This window comes from Pan troglodytes, chromosome 3, assembly GCF_028858775.2.
Source record: "Pan troglodytes isolate AG18354 chromosome 3, NHGRI_mPanTro3-v2.0_pri, whole genome shotgun sequence".
Lineage (NCBI taxonomy): Eukaryota > Metazoa > Chordata > Mammalia > Primates > Hominidae > Pan > Pan troglodytes.
The window spans coordinates 117,732,466-117,747,605 of NC_072401.2; the positions used below are offsets into that span (position 1 = coordinate 117,732,466).

The 15,140-nt window shown below is 36.0% G+C and overlaps 1 long non-coding RNA gene across 2 annotated transcripts in view; it reads right to left on the reverse strand.

The window, feature by feature from the left end:
* LOC134807013 (uncharacterized) overlaps window positions 1-15,140 on the reverse strand; it is a 346,197-nt gene that overhangs the window by 319,760 nt on the left and 11,297 nt on the right. For both annotated transcript variants that reach the window (XR_010156677.1, XR_010156676.1), the window contains exon 2: window positions 11,756-11,927. This is a non-coding gene — a long non-coding RNA (uncharacterized LOC134807013). The remainder of the gene's footprint in view (window positions 1-11,755; window positions 11,928-15,140) is intronic.

Sequence of the window (15,140 nt, forward strand, 5' to 3'; positions counted from 1 at the left end):
CATTGGTTATTCTAGTTATCCATTCGTCTAATTTTTTTTTCACATATAAGTGAGATTATGCAGTATTTGTCTTTATGTGTCTGGCTTATTTCACTTAACATAATATCCTCCAGACTTACCCATTTTGTCACAAGTGATAAGATTTCATCCTTTGTATGGTTGAACAGTATTCCATTGCATTCCCCACGTATATAGCATTTTCTTTATCCGTTCATCCCTTGATGGGCACTTAGGTTGATTCCATATCTTGGCTATTGCAGATGTCTTTTTAACATAGTCATTTCCTTTGGCTATATATCCAGTGGTGAGAAATTGCCGGATCACGTAGTCTTTTTTTTTTATCATGATTTGATTATTTCATAATGTGTACAGGCATTTATTTTTACTTTTTCTGGGAACCTCCATTCTGTGTTCATAATGGATATATTAATTTACATTCCCACCAAGAGTATATAAGAGTTCAACCTTCTCCACATCCTCAGGAGCATGTGTTATGTTGTGTCTTTTTGATAAAAGCCATCCTAACAAGTGTGAGGTGATAACTCATTATGGTTTCAATTTGCATTTCCCTGATGATTAGTGATGTTGAGCATTTTTTTCCTGTATCTACTGGATATTTGTAGGTCTTCTTAGAAGAGATGTCTATTTAGGTTACTTGCCCATTTTTTAATTAGGTTATTTATATTTTTGCTATTGAGTTGTTTATTTTAAATTCTCGATATTAACCCCTTGTCAGATGTACAGCTTGCAAATACTTTTTCCCATTCTGTCTTTTCACTTCATTGACTGTTTCTTTTGCTATACACAAGCTTTTTGGTTTACTGCATTCCCATTTGTTTATTTTTGCTTTTGTTGCTCATGCTTTTGAAGTCTTGTCTAAAAAATCCTTGCTCCAATTTATATCATTTAGCATGTCCCCTGTGTTTCCTTCTAATAGTTTCACAATTTCAGATCTTACATTTAAGCCTATAATACATTTTGAGTTGACTTTTTATGTGGAGGGTGATAAGGGTCCAGTTTTGTTTTGTTTTTTTTTTTTTGCATGTAGGTATCAAGTTTTTCCATAACTCTTTACTCAAGAGACAGTTCTTTATTCATTTTGTATTCTTGGCATCTTTGTCAAATAGAGTTGGCTGTTAGCTTAAAAAATATTGCCTTTATATATGCAAATTCATTTCTGGGCTCTCTGTTTTGTTCCATTGGTCTACCTGTCTGTTCGTATGTCAATACTATATTGTTTGGTTACTACAGACTTATAGTTTAGATTAAAATTTGATAGTGTAATGACTTCAACTTTGTTCTTTTTGTTTAAGATTGCTTTGGCTATTCAGTCTTTTGTGGTTCCATACAAATTTTAAAATTGCTTTTTTCTATTTCTGTGAAGAACAACATTGGAAAGTTGATAGAGATTGCATTGAATCTGTAGATTGTTTGGGGTATTATTGATGCATTGCATGTATGTTCGTTGGGAATATTGGCCTATAATTTTCTTTTTTGGCCTATAATTTTCTTTTTTTTTTTTGACCTATAATTTTCTTTTGTTGTTGTTGTGCCCTTGTCTGGCTTTGGCATGAGGGTAATACTGGCCTTACACAATGAATTTTGAAGGATTCTCCTATTTTCAATTTATCGGAATATTTTTTGAAGAATTGATATTCATTTTTTCTTAAATGTTCTGTAGAATTCAGCAGTTAAACTAACAGTCCTGGACTTTTTTTACAGGAGACTTTCTATTATTTCTTCAATTTGGTAACTCATTATTGGTCAGTCCAGATTTTCTTTCTTTTTTTTTTTCTTGATTCAATTCTGGTAGATTGTATGTGTCTAGGAATTTGTAACTGATTTTGATTAGTCTTTCACTAGTGGCTCTTTGACTCATACTTCATAGAAGTGTGCTACTCTGTATACATGAGTAATGTTTCAAACTGGAATTTTATTTTTAACATAAAGATGACTAATATAAGAATAAATTTTTCAGAAGAAAGAGATATGAAAAAGTGTTTAGACACTTGGAATTTGTATCTTTTGAAAAATATAAATGTGTTAACTATTATACTAACAAACATGCTATAAAACATGTTTAGTCCAAGCATTGTGGCTCATGCCTGCAATCCTAGCTCTTTGGGAGACTGAGGTGGATCACTGGAGCCCAGGAGTTTGAGACTAACCTGGGCAACATGACAAAACCCCATCTCTACAAAAATACAAAAAAAAATTACCCAGGTGTGATAGTGTGTACCTGTAGTTTAAACTCCTTGGGAGACTGAGGTCCAAGCTACTGGGAGGTCAAGGTTGCAGTGAGCTGAGATTGCACAACTGAACTCCAGCCTAGGTGACAGACCCTGTCTCATAAAATAGTTTAATATTCCTTTTAATAACTCATTTAATCTTTTTATTTGCTATTTTATAGCATTTTGTAGCTAGGTTTGGGAGGTAAGGTCTTAGGAATGCAATCAAGAGATTTGTACGTAGAGTTAACTCTAGTTAAACATTATGTATGTCACTACTTGAAAACTTTAATAGCAACTAAATTTGCGGCCTCCAGCTATATTTATTGCTATTAATATTTTGTTTAGTGTGTGCAGTTTAAAACTATATGTTTTATTATAGCAAGGGTAATATGCCAACTAGTCCCATTGTTTGAAATTGAGAATAACATTGTTTTACTGATATGAATTATTCTTTTCAGTTTTTTAAATGTATAAAAGTTGGATATTTAAAGTATTATAGAAAGATTACCTCTAAGAAACAAAAAATGTTAAACAGAAGCAGCAGTTGTATACCTGACTGTGTATAATGCATATTAATGGGACCTTCTAAGCAAGAGCCCTGAGTAACTTCACAGGTCTAGCACAAAAAAAAAAAAAAAAAAAAAAAAAAAAGCCCTATTCTCAGGTAATACTTTTTTAAAGTGTTTTATAGACTTCAATAAAATTGTTTCTTATTATATGTAATTTAAGTATAAATTTGCATATCTCTCTTCTTTTACATTGTGAAAAACGTATACGAGTAGAGTATATAAATGTTTGCTTTAACTCTCACTCGCAATTTTATGTCTTACAGTTTTATAGAAAATTGTATATCGCATCATGATATTCAAGAATCAAATATTTGGTATCATACCTCACCCCAGTCTGCTCATATTCATTTATAACTTACTTTCAAAATAGTAGACTGTGAAAAATCCACTGGTTTGCAGCCCTCCATATTATCCATGCATCATTTACGTAAAAGCTTTACTAATTCTAGTTTTTAGTCCTAGTTATTGTATTTGCAGACTGTTAAAATAGCACTGAGATTTTAGGAGTAATACAATTGGATCCAGAGACAAACATAACAAAACATTTCTTATTTGTTACTTTAAACTTTTTCAGTTTGCTGAAGTTATTCATTCTTAAGTAACTGACGTAAAAATACTTTGTATTAGTCTTAAATTTTACATATGAAATGACAGTCTTGAAAATATAAATAAATGCCAACTTTTATGACTAAATATTTTATTTTCTATACATCTTTCTAACGGCAAAACTAAATTTAAAAAACAAAACTCCTTCTTCTCCAAGATTGCTGACTAGCCACAGCCAAGTGGCACATCTCACACTGAGGGACAGAAACATTGTGCAGACTGGTGCAATTCTAGCAGATCTTCAGAGGCATGGCACTGAGAGCACACAGAGGAAAGACACAGAGGCTTGGCTGAAGAGGGAGAAAGTTGGGAACCTGACATGGGGCTACCATACACTGGGATTTGTTCCTAGCACCCAATTACTACTGCGGAGGTGGTGAATCGAACAGGCAAGGAGCAACCTGTTGTCATCATAGGCCTTTGGATTCCTGGCAGGAAGAGACCCCTCGACTACCACAGATACTTGAGTTGGTAAGGAAAGCTGCTTAGAGAAGAGGTAGAGGCAGAATTCCAGCCTGGGCAGAACCCAGAAGGTTTGGTACAGGAGTGTCTGTAGTGGAGCATAGCCAGGGATGTCCAACCCCTAGGCTCAACTTGCTCCCAGAAAAGACTTTAGTCCTAGGGAACTGTTGGACCTGAACTTTGCATGGCAGTCTTGCCCATGACATGCGGCCAGTCCAACCTGAGCACTTCTTGGTCTGCTGGCCCCTCCTGAGCCCCAGCCTGGTTGTGCCTGTCAGCAGTGCAGCTCCCAGGTACCTCCTGGGAGTCTGCACCATAGCTCCTGCACTGCTGGACCATGTCTGACCAGCAGAGTGCTCCAACAGAGCACCACAAAGACATGCACCAGCTTCTTCATGCCCTCCCCTTACCCAGAGTCTCCCCCATGCCACTTTGTCTGCAAGCATTCACCCACAGCCACCCCCCATACTGCTCTGCCAGTGCATTTGCATGGGCAGACCATCCTTCCCTTCCCAGCCACTGCTGCCAGCCGGAGTGCACTCTACCCTCAGCACCACACCACTGTTTCCTTCTGAATATTAGGAGGCACAAAGTCTACCAGCCCCACTGGCCACAGTGCCCCATTCCCACCAGTGCCCCACCTCCAAGCTAACACCACCTTGGGTGTGAACCCATGCACAGTTGTCGGCATGGGCCCCCTCCCTCGAGCCATACTGCCACCACCACTGCTCTGAATGCATGCCTACAGGCTAGCACCCCACCACAGCTAACAAATGTGAAGCCTGCCACAGTGCTGCTGCTTCTGCTGCTGCTGGCACATGCAAACCAAGATGGATCCCTTTGCCACTGCCCCAGGAAGTGCTTTGGCTGGCAACACTCATTGGAATGTTGTGATCAGCAGCCCAGGAGAAACTTGACCTCTCCAGCATAGCAGGTTCCTAAACTGTAGGAGCCAGAGATCAAAGCCAAGGCCTGATATCACTCCGCCAGAATTAGACCACACAGTACAGGAGTCCTAAGCTGAACGCTGCCCCCCTAAAATCATCCAGTAATGAAGACAGTTGCATGAACCCACCTTATACCTCAATCAAACCCCCAAGATAATCAAATAGGATAAAAAAAAATCCAAAGGACAGAAAGTTCAAAGATTGAAGGAATAACAGCACACAAAGACAAAAAAAGGACAAGCACAAGAACTATGACAACTCAAAAAGCCAAAGTGTCTTCTTTCCCCCAAATTACTGTGCTACTTATCCAGCAAGGAGAGATGAGATGAACTGGACTGAGATGGCTGTGATGACAGAAATATAATTCAGAATATGGATAGGAAACATCATCGTGATTCAAGAAAATATTGAAACCCAATCCAAAGAAAGCTAAGAATAACAATAAAATGACACAGAAGCTGGCAGACAATATAGTCAATATAGAAAAGAATGTAACTGACCTGATAGAACTGAAAAACACTCTACAAGAATTTCATAATGCAATCACAAGTATTAACAGCAGAATAGAAGAAGTTGAGGAAATAATCTCAGAGCCTGAAGACTGGCTTTCTGAAATAAGACAGTCAAATAAAAAAAATAAAAAGGACAAATGAAGCCTCCAAGAAATACAGGATTATATAAAAATACCAAATCTATGACTCATTGGTGTCCCTAAAAGAGATGGAGAAAATGGAAGCAAGTTGCAAAATATATTTCAATATATCATCCATGAGAAATTTCCCAACCTAGCTAGAGAGGCCAACGTTCAAATTCAGGAAATGTTGAGAACCCCCACAAAATACTCCACAAGATCATACCCAAGACAAAAAATCATCAGATTCTCCAAGGGCAAAATGAAAGAAAAATGTTAAAGCAACTAGAGAAAGGACCAGTCATCTACAAAGGGAAGTCCATTAGACTAACAGTGGACTTCTCAGCAGAAACCATACAAACCAGAAGAAATAAACATTCAACATTCTTAAAAAAAGCAATTCCACCTAAAAATTCTCTATCTGGCCAAAGCAAGCTTCATAAGCAAAGGAGAAATAAAATTATTTTCAGTCAAGCAAATGCTGATGGAGTCTGTTACCACCAGACCAACCTAACAAGAACTCCTGAAAGAAGCACTAAAAATGGAAAGACTATTATCAGCCACTACAAAAACATAATTAAATACTCAGACCAGTGAGACTATAAAGCAACCACATAAATATGTCATTATAATAAACAGCTAACAACATAATGACAGGATAAAATTCACACATATCAACACTAAACTTGAATGTAAATAGGCTAAATGCTCCCAATTAAAAGGCACAGAGTGACAAGCTGGATAAAGAAGCAAGGCCCAATGGTATGCTGTCTTCAAGAGACCCATCTCCCATGCAATGACACCCATAGGCTCAAAACAAAGGGATGAAGAAAACACCACCAAGAAAACGGAAAACTGAAAAAAAGCACAGGTTGCAATCCTAATTTCATACAAAAGAGACGTTAAACCAAAAAAGATCAAAAAAGACAAAGAAGGGCATTGCATACTGGTAAAGGGTTCAATTCAGCAAGAAAACCTAAATATCCTAAATATATATTCACCCAACACAGGAGCACTCAGATTTATGAAGCAGGTTCCTAGAGACCTGAAAGAGACTTAGACTCCCACACAATAATAGTGGGAAACTTTAACACCCCATTAACATTACTAGCCAGATCATCAAGGAAGAAAATTAACAAAGATATTCAGGACCTGAATTCAACACTGGACCAAATGAATCTGACAGACATCTACAGAACTGTTCACCCAAAACAGCAGTATATACATCCTTCTCATCTGCATATAGCACACATTCTAAAACTGACCACACAGTGGGACATGAGACAATCCTCAGCAAATGCAAAAGAACAAAAATCATACCAACCACTCTCTCAGACCACAGCACAATAAAAACAGAATTCAAGACTAAGAATATCACTCAAAACCATGCAATTACATAGAAATTAAACAACCTGCTTCTGAATGACTTTTGGATAAATAATGAAATTAAGGCATAAATCAAAAGGACTGAAACTACTGAAAACAAAGATAAAACCTGCCAGAATCTTTGGGTCATAGCTAAGGCAGTATTAACAGGGAAATTTTTAGCACTACACACCCACATCAAAAAGTTAAAAAGATGTTTAACAACCTAACATCACAACTAAAAGAACTAAGGAAGCAAAATAAAACCAATCCCAGAGCTAGCAGAAAGTAAGAACCAAAATCACAACTGAACTGAAGGAGATACACAAAAATCCATTCAAAAGATCAACAAATCCAGGAGCTGGTTTTTTTGAAAAAAAAAATATGGATAGATAAACTGCTAGCTAGACTAACACAGAAGAAAAAAAGACCCAAATAAACACAATCAGAAACAACAAAGAAGACACTACCACTGACCCCACAGAAACACCAATAATGACCAGAGACACTTATGAACACCTCTATGCACACAAACTAGAAAATCTAGAAAAGATTAATAAATTCCTGGATACATACACCTTCCCAAGATGGAAGCAGGATGAAATGTGAATCCCCAAACAGACCAATAATGAATTCCAAAACTGAATCAGTAATAAACAGCCTACCAACCAAAAAAGCCCTGGAGCAGATGGAATCACAGCCAAATTCTACCATATATATAAAGATGAGCTGGTAACATTCCTACTGAAACTACTCTAAAAAAATTGATGAGGAAGGAATCCTTGCCATCGCATTCTATGAGCCCAACATCATCCTGATACCAAAACCTGGTAGAGACACAACAACAACAGAAACTTTAGGCCAATATCCTTGATGAACATTGATACAAAAATCCTTAACAAAATAGTAGCAAATGAAATCCAGCAGCACATCAAAAAGCTAATCCCCACAATCAGGTAGGCTTTATTTCTGGGATGCAAAGGTTAGTTTAACATAGGCAAATCAATAAATGTGACTCATCATGTAAACAGAAGAAAAGACAAAAACCACATGATCATCGCAATAGATACAGAAAAGGCCTTTGATAAAATTCAACATTCCTTCATGTTGAAAACTCTTAACAAACTAGGTAGTGAGGAAATATACCTCAAAGTAATAAGAGCCATCTATGAGAAACTCCCTGCCAACATCATATGGAATGGATCAAAGCATTCCCCTTGAAAATTTATACAAGACAAGAATGCCTTTTATCATCACTTTTATTCAACATAGTATTGGAAGTCCTGGCCAGAGCAGTCAGGCAAAAGGAAAAAGTGAAGGGCATCCAAATAGGAAGAGAGGAAGTCAAACTATCCCTGTTTCCAGATAGCATGATTCTATATCTAGAAAGCCCCAGAGTCTTGGCCTTAAAACTCCTTAAGCTGATAGACAACTTCAGCAAATTTAGGATACAAAATCAACGTACAGAAATCACCAGCATTCTTATACATCAACAACAGCCAAGCCAAGAGCCAAATTAGAAATGCAATCTTATTCACAACTGCCACAAAAAGAATAAAATACCTAGGAATATAGCTAACAATGGAGGTGAAAGATCTCTACAAAGAGAATTATGAAACACTACTGAGAGAAATCAGAGATGACACAAACAATTGGAAAAAACATTCCATGTTCATTGATCAGAGGAATCAATATCATTAAAATAGCCATACCGCACACAGCAATTTACAGATTCAACGCTATCCCTACAAAACTACCAACAACATTCTTCACAGAACTAGAAAAAACTATTTATATGGAACCAAAAAGCAGCCCAAATAGCCAAAGCAATTCTAAGCAAAAACAACAAAGCTGGAGGCATCATGCTTCCCAACTTCAAATTATATTACAGGGCTACAGTAAACAAAATAGCATGCTACTGGTACAAAAACAGACACATAGACCAATAGAACAGAATGGACAGTCCAGAAATAAAGGTTCATGCCTGCAACCATCTTATTTTTAATAAAGTTGACAAAAACAAGCAATTGGGAAATATTCTCTATTCAATAAATGATGCTGGGATGACTGGCTAGCCCTATGCGGAAGATTGAAACTGGACCCCTTCCTTACACCATATGCTAAAATCAACTCAAGATGGAGACTGAAATGTAAAATCCACAACTATAAAGACCCTGGAAGACAACCTAGGTAATAGCATTCTTGACATAGACATGGGCAAAGATGTCATGATGAATACACCAAAATCAACTGCAACAAAAGCAAAGTAGACAAATGGGATCTAATTAACCTAAAGAACTTCTGCAAAGAAAAGGAAACTATCAACAAAGTAAGCAGACAACCTACCTAATGGGAGAAAAGTTTTGCAAATTTTGCATCTGACAAAGGTCTAATATCCAGCAACTACAAGGAACTTAAGCAAATGTACAAGAAATACTGAAGAACTTCATTAAAAAGTGGGCAAAAGATATGAACACTTTCAGAAGACATACATGTGGCCAAAAAAGCAAATGAAAAAAGCTCAATATCACTGATCATTAGAGAAATGCAAATCAAAACCACAATGAAATATCACCTCACACCAGTCAGAATGGTTACTATTAAAAAGTCAGAAAAATAACAGATGCTGTCAAGGTGGCAGAGAAAAAGGACACTTACACACTGTTGGTGGGAGTGTAAATTAATTCAATGATTGTGGAAAGCAGTTTGACAATTCCTCAAATAGTTTAAAACATAACTACCATTCAACACAACAATCCCCTTATTGGGCATATGACCAAAGGATTATAAACCATTGTAGCAGAAAGACACATGCATGTGCATGTTCATTGTAGCATTATTCACAACAGAAAAGTTATGGAATCAACCTAAATGCCCATCAATGATAGACTGGATAAAGAAAATATGGTACATATACATCATGGAATACAATGCAGCCATAAAAAAGAATGAGATCATGTCCTTTGTAGGAACATGAGTGCAGCTGGAGGCCATTATCTTTAGCAAACTAATGCAGGAAAAGAAAACCAAATACCAAATATTCTCACATGTAAGTGGGAGATAAATGATGTATGGACGCAGAGAGGGGAACGACAAACAGTGGGGCCTATCAGAGGGTGAAATTAGGGAGAGGCTCAGAAAACATTACTATTGGATACTAAGCTTAGTACCTGGGTGACAAAATAATCTATACATCAAACTCCTGTGACACAAGTTTACCTATGTAAACAAAGACACATGTACCTCTGAATCTAAAGCAACAAACAAATGAAACAAAGGGCTTGGTGCTTACTCAAAATTTCTGCTATGAATACTGTTAACTGTGAAATAGCTTATTATATTAACTGCCTTTAATGTCAAGTGTCCATAAAATGATAACTTATGAAAGATAAGTCTTAGTCTCTTTGTAATAATTTTTAGTGTGGGAATGTAGTAAAGTAGGAGAATTTTGCTCATATTGATATTTATCCTATGTGACATTGAAGCTACATTTTTTAAAGATTCATTTAAGCAAAAATGTAATTGCAGTAGGATGTTTAGCTCCTTTTAGTGTCCCTTTTTACACTGGGGTCAGAAAACAAAACAAAAAAAATGGAGTTTCCAATATTTAATCCTTTATTACACCATATGTGGTAATGGGAAATAGTATACTTGGCATAACTCACTGAAGTTTATTATAGAAGATTACTAAAATAGACAGTACATCTATTATTTTCTGAAGTAATGAACTACATTTATTTTATTTTATTTCTGAGACGGAGTCTCGTTCTGTTGCCCAGGCTGGAGTGCAGTGGCGTGATCTCAGCTCACTGCAAGCTCCACCTCGTAGGTTCACACCATTCCTGTCTCAGCCTCCCGAGTTGCTGGGACTACAGGCTCCTGCCACCACGCCCGGCTAATTTTTTTGTATTGTTAGTAGAGACGGGGTTTCACCGTGTTAGCCAGGATGGTCTTGATCCCCTGACCTCGTGATATGCCCGCCTCGGCCTCCCAAAATGCTAGGATTACAAGCGTGAGCCACTGTGCCCGGCCTGAACTACATATTTATAAGAACTGCAGTAATGATGCTGTCTTTCTTGAAATTGGATGATTCTCTATTTCAACATAGTTATTTTTTTCAGCAAAGGCATGAATGTCCAGTCATTTTCTGAAAGGTGAGAAATTTGAGAAGCAACTAACAAAATATAATGTGTGGATAGATATAGATGAAATAGGAAACTTTTGACATGGCACAAAACATAATTTCATTTTTCTGCATGTATGTATTACTCTTGAACATTTAGAAAATGAGGCTTAGGAATTCAAATTACTTAAAACAACTCATCAGCTTCTCATACAGTTGCAAAATTATTTTACTTTTGAATTTTTTAAAATAATGAAATGGAGCTTTTGTGCAAATTCAAGAAAATTCAGAATACCAGAAGCCCAATATATGTGTATTATCATACATGTATGTTCTTCATCTGCTTCTGTATGTGATCTAGGAAAAACCAAACATATTGCTTTTTTTTTATGACTTTAGCAACGTTCACAACATAATTAATTCTACTTATCATAGTAAAAGGATGGACACAAGCATATATAAATGTGTATTTCAATTAAAGTGTATTCTCTGCCATGTGGCTTCAGGAGGGTATATAATGAACAAAATGGGAATAGGAGAAATAAAACATAATATATTAACTATATGAGTTCTAAGTGTATTTAGGGATTGTGTGGTTAGCTTTGGGTCCTGTTTCTTCTTCAAGTATCAGCAAAGTAGATCATAATCAAAATAAAGCACTAATTCAGTTCTGGATAAAGATGTTCACACATATATCCAGAGTACCTGCAGATCAAGAATCCAGGCATAGCTACTGAGTCTTCTGTTACAGATCTCACAAAGCTACAGTTAAGGTGTCAGCCATACTGCCTCCTCTTCCAAAGGATTATCTATGGAATTACCTGCTTCCAAGCTCATTCAGGTTGTGGATATAATTCATTTCCTGTGGTTGTAAGAACAAGGTCCCCAGTTATTTGCTGACTGTAAGCTGGAAGCTGCCTTCAACTCCTAGAGGCAACTGGCCTCCAGATCCTTCTGTGAAATTCTTCAATGTGGTTCCTTAATGCATTGAACCTGCAAGAAAACTCTAGCTCTAATCTGCTGGAATCTTTTTTAACTTAACACACTATAGGCATAACATCTCATTACCTTTGCTATATAGCATGATATAATAAAAACTCATCAGGACAGTATCATTTTATCACTTTTTCCATATTCTACTGGTGAGAGCAAACCACAGATCCTGTCCAGACATAAGGAGACAATAATACTCAGCAGTTTGAACATCAGGAGGCCAGAAATTATTGAGGGGTAACCTTAGTGTCTGTCTGCCACATACTCCATAGACAAACTGCTAGAAAGTAAAGATAAGGAGAAAATCTTTGCAAAACTTTGCAAGCTGATCGATTGTTGAAGATGTTGAAGATGGCCATTATTGAAAATTAAATTATAAAAATTACAATTAAGCAATTTACATTAAAATAAAATTAATAAATACTTAAAAAGAATCACCTTACAATTACTCTACTATACTGTACTATTTTCTATGTTCTTGAGGATATTTACTTTTTTTTTTTTTTTTGGAACTACTCTATAATGGTGTGCTACTTCACCTTTCCTCCTAATTCTGCATTCAATGACTTTATGTTATTATGCTGAAATCACCCATAGTAAAAATGTTTACACTCCAGAAATGAGCAAATGTTACAACTGAAAATCAGAGCTATTTTTGTTGTTGTTGTTGAAAAACAATTGGTATGCATTTACCAGCATGCCCCTAATTACAGGTAGAGTAAATTTAAGAGTTGTGAGATTATGCTTACATAGCATCTTTGCATTTTAAAATTAAATTTATAAACACACACATAATTGGAAGTAGAATTGTCTGCATTGTACTTTTTGATAGTTTTGTTTGTTTTGACAAAGTCTTGCTCTGTTGCCTAGGCTGGAGTGCAGTGGCGTGACCTCAGCTCACTGCAACCTCCGCCTCCTGGGTTGAAGCGATTTTCCTGCCCCAGTCTCCTGAGTAGCTGGGATTACAGGCAGACACCACCATGCCCAACTAATTTTTGTATTTTTAGTAGAGACGGGGTTTCACCATGTTGGTCAGGCTGGTCTTGAACTCCTGACCTCGTGATCCACCTGCCTCAGCCTCCTATAGTGCTGGCTGGGATTACAGACAAAGTTGTTCTTTCAGAAGAGAAGATTTTCCCACACTTTCTTTTCAGCCAAACTTACTGTCTAATCAGATTGTTGCCTCATGTCTCCTAGATCTTCTTATCTTTTCTTCTTGCAATGTTGTGCTGAAGTCACAGGAAAAGTACGTTAATGAATGCCTATTGCATTCATTAAAATATGTTCACTTTTTTGAGTTGTGGCAAACAAATATATTTGAGATCTCTCTCAGAAAATGCAAAAACAGAATTACAAATATGTCTCCTTTTAGATACATACTCATCTTTATGTAAAAAATAAGTAAAGCAAATCACTTGAATTTAAAAGTATTTCATTTATTTGGATCTCAGGTGAAATACATTGGTCTTTATTAACAGTAAGAGGGATTGACAACCTGGTTAACTGAGGTCTGGTCAGCTTACCAATGAGTTTTGAATCATAGGTATCATTTAATATTTAGTGTGATTTTATTCTGTACTGTGTCAATAGCAGCACATTGTGGTTATGTCTTTTATATTAAATATAGATATAGTCTCTTCTTGTCATCTTTAAATCTTCCTAACATTATCAAAAGTATGTTTCTCAGAGCTATAATTTTAGGAACAATTTATTGATAATCAAGAAACATTAAAAACAAATATATGTAGGGTATGGAGATTCAAATTATACTTATTTTTGTTAGTCACTACAAAAAGAATGGGATTTAAGATAAACATGTTGCTTGATTTATTAGTGTTATGCTTTTTTATTTGAAGCCAAATGTTTGTGTTCCACAATATTAACAAAAATATCTCTGTGTAGCTTCTTATTTTTAAAAACCCTCTGTAGTATTTCAGAATTAAAAGCTAAAATGCATTTCTGGAAAGGGAATTAGGAATGTCTGTTTTAGCCAATTTATTTGGTTCTATCCAATGAAAAGTTGGCATATAATACGTTATAAAATGTATAAAACTTCTAGGCTCTTAATCATTCATTCTATCTCATAAATCCCATTTGCCAGCTTGGTTTCAATACTCTGAGTTACTTTGGAAGCCACATACTGAAGAGGTCAAATCTTCCATCACCCTCAGTTGCTGAATGGCTTTACAAAACAACATACCTCTGTGGTGCTGGTTCGATTTATTTGAAAAATAAATGTTTACTATGTTAAGTGTAGCTGCAAAAAAAAGATTATAGAGTAAATTTCACAGAGGACTTCTTTGTTTTATTTGGAAATTTTCATCCTGAAGAATGAAGTCCCTTTCTCATCAAGAACAGCCACCTTAAAATCAATTTCCCACAGAACCAGTAGTTTATCTTTATCTCAAAGGTAAGGTATACTCAATCTCGGCTCATATTTAATGTCTTAAATTCAGAATACATTGCAATTCCATGAGAAGAGGGCACAGAAGCTCTTCATTGGGAATTCTCCCAGACCATGCCTCATGTGTCTCTTCATTTCATATGTCTCCTAATTTGTATTCTTTATAATAAAACTGTAATCATAAGTATAGCAGATTCCTGATTTGTGTGTCTTTCTAGAAACTATCAAGCTTCAGGGGGTCATGAGAACTCCTTGGATGCGTGACCAGTTGATTAGAAGTTCAGGTGGCCTGGGGACCCCAAATTTGTAGCTGTCATCTGAAGTGTGGGCAGTCTTTAACTTATGGATTTGCAACTAACTCCAGGTGGCTGGTGTAAGAATTATTTTCAGTATTGTAGCTATATTAGGAAGCCTAAACCGAGAATATTGAAATGTAAAAATAAAAATTGGAAATATAAAATAAGTTCTATGTGGATAAATTTTCAGGAAAAAATGAATTTCTTACAAAATAACAAGAAGGCAAAAAAAAGATTCATTTTAAGATTCATTTGGGAAATCTTGTGTTAAAAAAAATGAAAACATTTTTCCTTCTTTCTCAATATCCTGAGATTTTTTTTTTTGAAGAATTTAGGTGCATCAAGTCTTCATACCATTGTGAAAAAAAAATGTGGGCCATCTGAAACTTCAGTTAACAGGTTAACTTGGGTAGGAAATGCCAGACAGTTTTTCTCCCTTTTCAAATCAGTTTGATCCTTTCTCAAACTGAGAATTTAACTTATTTGTTAAAAATTTCAGACTGTTTCCATATT